We start from the raw sequence: 7,822 nt of genomic DNA, 5'->3' as shown, positions 1-7,822 counted from the left end.
CACCACAGGCATTTGTTTCACCCAGTTCTGGAGGCTGGAAGTCCTAGATTGGGGTACCGGCATGATGGCCTCCCGGAGAGATGCTCTGGCTTGCGCATGGCTGGCTGGCTCCTTGTGTGTCCTCACGTGGCCGATCGCAGTGAAAGCTCCGGTCCCCTCATCCCCTTAGAAGGGCACGAATCCCATTGTGGGGGCTTCGCCTCCATGACTTCGGCCAAACCCAACTACCTCCGAAGGCCCCAGCTCCAACTACCGTCCCACGAGGGATTAGGGCTGCCACATCCGGACTGGGGGAGACACAAGCGTTCCGTCCATAGTCAAGTTGTTTCATGCACATCCTCCAAGGGGAGATAGGAGACCAGGAACGGAGGGATGTGGGTTGGAGCTCCAGACCGTCCCACACTCGCTGCGCAGCCTTGGACGCACTACTGCCCCCCTCTGGGTCTCAGTTTCCCTGCGTGGAGAATAAGGAAGTCAAACTAGATGAACTTCGAAGCCCTACCAGCTCTTCCATTCTGACATCATACATCACTCATGCCACCTGCTTTCCGTCCTCGATGCCGCCATATTGCGCGGGGGTGGGGGTGGGGATTCTAAGGACCATCAATTGTTACCTGCAGTCTCTTTTCCCTTGTTGTACCCACGCTTCCATCCGGTAACGAGATTGGGGGCAAAATGTTTTGATGAGACTTTGCATCTTGAAAGGAGCTGAAACCCAGCCGGGCTGTCACGGCCCCAGAGGGCAGGCGCTCTGTCTGTCACTCAGCACAGCCCAGCCGGAGCCCAGGATATGGAAGCTGGGGTGTGACGCGGGTGGGTGGGGGGGGGGGACCCTGGCTCCCGCTCCCCCCTCCTCCCCCACTCCCGGCATCTCCCCCATCTCTGCTCTCTGTAAGACCAGGAGGTTCATTATTTCCCTGACCGGCTTTTCTGGCACGACTCAAATTAATTTTCCATCTCTCCCCCTCTCCCAAGCCTTGCAATCATTAAATGCCAGGGAAAGTTAAATAAACAGCTGATTTACAGATGCATTTTCTTTCTTTCTTTCTTTCTTTCTTTAAAAGCAGGAACCTCTATTAATCAGCTGAGCTGAGAGCAGTCTGATTAAGCGGTTGGCACACCCTTCAGATGAGCGAGCCTGGGGTCAGAGGGCCTGGAGACCGGTGAGAGGATCCTAATCAGGACCTAAAAATAACACAGGCTCCTGCCCCCTTCTCTCCCCCGTCTTCCAACCGGGTCCGGCCTTTTCTGCGGGGAGGGGGTGAGGTGAGGCACCCGGTCCCAACCCCCTGGGTCTCTCCACTGCTCTGAGCTGGACGGGTTTTTACAGATAATTTCACTCAACCCCACCAGTGTACAGAGACTCAGAGAGGGGAAGGGAGTTGCCCGGGATCACACAGCAAGGCTTTCACGGTGCTGGGCTTAGAACCCTGAATCCCAGTTTGGGGCTAAGGGATAAAGGAGGTTTCCAAATTTGGAGTCCTTGAAAACTATGACAACAAAAGAAAACACACCCCATCTCCGGGCACCCACAGAGGGCCGCAGGCCGGACATGCACAGTCCGCTCTTGTCTACACAGATGCACAGGTACGTTCACGCCCAGAGGCACCCCAGGTGCGTGTGCACATACACCCGCTTGCACTTGGACCTGGTTCCTGAGCTGCTTCTGGTTTTCATCCCTGGAGAGCAGAGGGATTTTGCCACCCACCTGGACCGAGTCTCCCCAGTCCACAATCACTTCCTGGGTCGTCGTGGCTGGAAGGACTTTTGCCCACCTGCCTTCCCTCCATTTGGCGCCCTTAGGCCCTGGCACCTGTTTGCAGCCTCACTGTGATGCCCGCCCAGCGAGGATCTCAGGTGGCAACACTCACAACCCTGGGTTCCTGTACTTCATGTCACCTTGATGGCCGGTGACCCCGGGCCCCTCGAGGCTAAGAATGGTGAACCCCCCCCCTTCTGTAAAGTGGGGACAGAAGTTCTTACCCCCCAAGGCTGGGGCAAGGATTACACGAGAGGGCGTACAAAGCACTGGATTTGTTCAGCAAACATGTGTCAAGGACCCAGATCCCCAGGGGGGCCCCATCACGTGTCTTCCTGCCTTAGAACATAGTAGATGCCCAGTCAATGGAAGTGAGTGTTGGCGTCTGGCCATTAGGCATTTACTAAGCAATTACCTTATGCAAGGTGCAAACAGCTAGACTCATGGGTGTCTCCAGATGCCCCGGATCTGGATTATGCCCCGGATGGCAGGTGAGACATGCAAGAAAGGTATTCCAAGCGATGCGAAAAACACTATCAGAGATGAAACTGTGGTCGCCACAAAATTCGAGCTCACATATCTAGGTGCTTACTATGTGCCTGCGGGCTCTGTTGAAGGCTTTGCCTCTTTGTCTTAATAAATTCTCAAAAGGACCCATGAAAAGATTGCCGTTAGTGCAGCAATAGTGCAGGTGAGGAAACTGAGGCACAGAGAGGGTTAGCACCTTGTGGGAGGTCACACAGCTGGTGGGTGGTAAAAAGGGCAATGGAAGCCCAGAGGAAGGGTTACTAACCCCAGAGGGGGGGTTGAGCAGGGGAGCACCTCCTAAGAGGAGAGCCTGAAGGTGGGCCTTGAATCCTGACACCCTCATGCTTTCCAGAGGGCCGCCTGCTGCCTGACCAGAAGGGGCGGTCATGTGACCCGTCTCCCGTGGTCCTGTCTGATTGGACCAGAATGGGCGCCTGACCAAGGAGCTAGGCCAATCAGACTCTTGCTCTCAAGAATTTAACCGGGAGGAACCAGAAAGTGGGAGCCAAAGCATTTGAAGCCCGGGAAGGGGTGGAACGGGTCTGGAAAGAGGCAGAGTGAGGAAATTGCAGTAGGGCTTGGGGTGGGTGGGACAGAGCGGGATGGAGTTCTGACTTCCAGAGGCGCAGCTCTTCCCCCAGCATCTGGGGCTGGCGGGGGGCACCCTCCCAGCCTGATAATCAAGTCCTCCTTACTTAAGCTGTAAAGTGGCCTTTGGTTTCTTGCCACGAAACTGCCAGCCTAGGACAGGCGGGCAGGTGCGTCCGCACCAGCCAGAGACGACAAGAACAGGCAGAGGCAGACAAGGGGAGAGGCGCTCATTCGTGCGGTGCCTGCAGGCTGGTACAAAGCGGGGAGGGGGAGGGCCCCCCCACCCCGACCCCCCCGAACAAACAGCGCCGAGCCTGTGGACCTCTCTGCCTCAGAGTTGGCGCCCAGATGTCGACGGGGCTGGCCCATTTGAAAGGCTGCGGGGCCCTCCGCCTTGTGACAGAGGCCCCGGAGCTCGTTTTCAATCAGGCCCTGTCCCGAGCACGCAAGCAGAGTTAATTAAACATTGCCTTCCCTTCTGCGAGGAAAACGGAAAGCAGCCTCCTGTTAGAACAATTGGTAATTCCAGTCCCGCCCCCCTCTTCCTAACTCCCGCCTTCTCTTAATACCTGGCCTTGGGCATCTCAGACTCTGCTTCCCCGTCCATCAGTTAGCACTAAGAGGCCCGGAGGGAAGCAGGGGAGAGGGGACAGATGGCCCACGGATCCCTTCCCGGGACAGGGAGACCTACCCACAGTGCTGGGGTGGAGAGCCAGGCCACTGAGTTGTTACGAGCAGGTGTCCTGACCTCTCTGCCGTCTCCTCCATATCACAGGGGTTGTGTGACCTCCTGTGACTGTTGTCGGGATCCAATGCGATCTGGGTGGAGAAAGTGCCGAGCACGGTTCCTGGCACGGGTGGCTCTTCCCTGTTTCCCTCTGACCCCCAACATAGGTGGGGCTAGGGAACCTGTGGTCCGTTGCTGTGTGACATTAGGCTGGCTACTTGGCTTCTCTGGGCCTCTGTGGAAGGGAAGGCAATGGCTGTCTCTCAGCATAAAGCACGGTCCCCGGATGGCAGGCAGGTGCAGGGGGACAGGGCCCGTGGTCTGGCCTCAGAGTGCTGTGCCAGCTCAAGCAAGTGGCTAACTCCCCATGCCTCAGTTCCCTTGCGGGATGGAAGGAATCCATGTGCCTGAATCGTTCAGAGCAGTGCTTAGCACATGATCCGTGCTCGCTACGTGTCAGCTCTTATTCTTTTAAATCATTTAAAAAAAATTTTTTTACGTTTATTTTTGAGAAACAGAGACAAAGCATGAGCGGGGGAGGGGCAGGGAGAGAGGGAGACACAGAATCCGAAGGAGGCTCCAGGCCCCGAGCCGTCAGCACAGAGCCCGACGCGGGGCTCGAACCCACGAACCGCGAGATCATGACCTGAGCCGTGGCCGGATGCTCAACCGACGGAGCCACCCAGGCGCCCCTGAATATTTTTAAAGAATTTTTTTAATGTTTATTTATTTTTGAGAGAGAGAGAGACAGAGTGAGAGCAGGGTAGGGGCAGAGAGGGAGACACAGAATCCGAAACGGGCTCTGTACTGACATCAGAGAGCCCAATACGGGCCTTGAACCCACGAACCGTGAGATCATGACCTGCGCTGAGGTTGTACACTTAACCGACTGAGCCACCCAGGGGCCCCATAGGGGAAGCCTATGCTTGGAGAATGAGTCTGGAGTTTCCATCCAAAGTGACTCAGGAAAGAAGGGTCGCCCTCTTAGCCAGCCGTGTCCATGTCTGAGATTGGGAAGGACCGGGTGAGGTTTTTGGCGCCTCTGTGTGTGCCCCTCGCCGCCATCCACCGCCACCCTCTACGGACTGGTGGGTCACTGCCACTTGGAAAGTCTCCGGCTAACCAGAAGCACCGTTGACCACCTGCTGCAACCTGGAAGACAGAGCTGGGGGGCTGCCTGTTCTCCGAGCAGAGGGCCAAACCCAACATGCATGAAGCTAAACGGTGGCTTTGGGCTCCGGGACATGGTGATGAATCCTTCCCGGCGAGCAATCCATCCAGAGCAGGGTGGTGAGCCTGTGCTAGCGGGGCGCTGGGAGACAAGAGAGGAGCTTCTAGAACAGGATGGGGTGGCACAGCCTCGCTCAGGGGTTGGCCCTGACCCCAGCCATTTTGACCGGAAGTGCCTTTTGGGGTCTAACCCGAATCCTTCCTGCCGGAGTGGGATCTCATTTCCCACTACCCTAATAACAGGCCATGGGAACTAGGGGCCAGCTTGGCAAATGTAAGGTCAGACTAGCAGATAATGAGAGAATTTCCTTGTGGACTCAGAAATCGCTCGGAAGGCAACTCCCAAAGCAGATCGAGCCCTGGCAGCCTCGAGCCTTCCATGCTGACTTCTTTGCGGGGGCAACATTGATGGTGGGTTAGTACCACCTGCCCTGGACAAAGCTGGACTGTTGTCGTTAAGATCAACCTCACTGCTTTACAACTTTGAGATGGGCTGTCATTAAAAAAAAATTTTTTTTTAAGTTTGGGTTTTGCTAGAGATGGGATCTGAACACAGTGTGAATGGACAGATTTGTCTTTAGTCTTAGATCTATACCCCTTCCCCACGCCACTAATTATCATTGAGCTAATGATCAACGAACGAACTTAACTGAACTGTCCAAAGCTGGGATGGTGGGGGTGAGCTGCCTGTAAACCCCGCTTCAGAATCAGCCTCAGTTGGAGGAAAGTGACTTTTTTGGCCTTAAAAAGGCTGAGGAGCAGAATGTCCCTTTTGGGCAAGGCCACGTGTGGGCTCTAAGGAGAGAGACGTCTGAAGACCTGTGAGGTCCCGGCCCCCAGGAAGCTTGCGTTCTAGATGGGAGAGGACACACACAAGTGGCTTGTGACCTCTCCAGCCCCTGCTCCACCGCGGTCCCCCACGGCACGCATCACCATCTGCCTCCCTGGTGAGTTCGTTATCTTGTGCGCTGTCTGTCCCCACACTGTGGGCAGGGACTTGGTCGTGTTCACTACTCCATTCCCGGCACCCAGCACAGTCCCGGGTGCTGGATAAAACACCTGCCGAGTGAATGGATGAATGAAGGCCGGTGGATGGCTTCAGCAAGTCTTTCCTGGGGCGTGGGGTGGCCACAGTGGTCCCTCGGACTCTCACTCTGTGGCCGCTTGTCTCCTGGCAGGGTGGAGACCCCCACCTCCTCCCTGACTCTGGGACTTTCTGTCTCCCCAGCTGTAAGATGACGAGGCTGAGCCTCCCTGGCTGTTCCTTGCCTGACCTTGGACTGGGGCTGGGGGCTTGGCCGATCCCGCTCCCCTGGCACTATTCCTTCCCCTGCCACCCAGCCTGCCTGGGCCCGGCTCCACGAGGGTGTGCGGCCTCCACAGGCTATCTCTGCTCTCCCGTCTTGGGACCCCGAGTGGTGGATACTGATCTACCCTCCCTGCATCGGCTCTTGTCTTGCGGACAAATCCTGTGCTTGCCAGGGTTAGTGTCCAAAGGTTGACTTCCCCAAACGGACTCGGCTTCAGTCGTCTGCTTCCCAACATGTGCCCTTGGGTACATAGCATTACTTCTTTGAGCCTCAGTTTCCTCATCTGCATAATGGGTAGTAGTCAATCCCAAAGGACTGGTAGGAGGAGTCGATCCAGGGGCGGTATGTTGCAGGGGGTTGGCATATCCAGCTGTGGACGTTTCCCAGCTGTGACCTTGGCCAAGGGATGGTGTATTACCGAGCATCGATTTATTTAGCTATAGAATGAAAATAATAGTAAAAATAATAATTGAGTCCCATTATTTTGCAGCAAGGTTTGGTGAGATGATGTATGTGAAGTACTTGGTGCCACGGTCGGCACGTAAGTAATTTATACTTACACTTAAGTATTTCCATCGCCGCTCTTATCATTATTACGAGCTTCATCTTTTACGTGTTGGGCACTTAGTAGGTCCCAACAAATCAATCAGTATTTAGCCTCTTGTTCTCTTTGAAAGTGAGGGCTTTTCTTTTGTCCTCGTCATGAGGATGAGCACGGGGAGCATTTGAGTTCGCCTGTCTCTGCTGACCTGGAGTTTACTCTCCTGGGTGAAAGGCTCCTTCTGGTAATTGTCAGAAGGACTCTTCTCGTCACATAAATATGGACTAGAAGGAAAATCCTGGCAAACAGGTGTTTGGAGTCCCCACACACCCCTTGTCTATCTGCGTTTGACAAGAGTGAACATCAGAGCCCAGAGAGGCTTGGTGTGTTGTCTGGGGCCACACAGCACGCGGATTCAGCCAACCCTCCAGCTTCTGAATGCTCTGAGCACCGAGCTGCGGTCACCCTCACAGCTGCCATATTGTCATCATCTGCATGTGGATGGGATGTTAGGGCTTCCAGTCGTTTCCACAACCTCCCTCTCTTGGACCTTCTCACCGCAGCCCCCGCCCCGAGCCGGGCAGGGCAGGATCGATCCAACATTACTGCCGTTTGTCAGAGGGAAACCTGAGGCTCGGACTGGCCTAAGGTCACACAGAGAGAGGGACCCCCTGATGCCAGCCTCGTGTTCCAATCACAGAGCAGGGTGGCCCTCGCGGGAGGTCCTGGCCCTGCCGCTTTGTGCTCTTCGCCCCCTGGCCCGTAGCTGCCTCCCAGCCCAGCCCCCGGAGTCCTCAGGGAGAACCCTCGAGGGGTGGGCACCGCCTGCAGGAGACCTCGGAAGCTGTTTTAGGGGCCCGAGACTCCCCCACACCCACAGGCAGTGTTTTTTCCCTTCTCTGGAGGAGCAGAAGAGATTTATAGCTTCCGACTCTAGTCTCTGCTTCCAATCAAGTTGCACGAAAGCAACTTCCAGGCATCCCTTCCTGGAAGACAGATGGTGTCCCTGTACCAGGAGACGGGAGCCCAAAAGGCTGGCAACTTCTCTGGGAAAAGTTTCTTCTCGTGTAGAAATCACCTTGGAGGGTTTGACAAATGCGTTCATGGAAGAACGCGCTGAAATTTGTCACGGGGAC

Source organism: Panthera onca, chromosome C1 (assembly GCF_046562875.1).
Source record: "Panthera onca isolate mPanOnc1 chromosome C1, mPanOnc1 haplotype 2, whole genome shotgun sequence".
Classification (NCBI taxonomy): domain Eukaryota; kingdom Metazoa; phylum Chordata; class Mammalia; order Carnivora; family Felidae; genus Panthera; species Panthera onca.
This window is presented reverse-complemented; position numbering follows the sequence as displayed.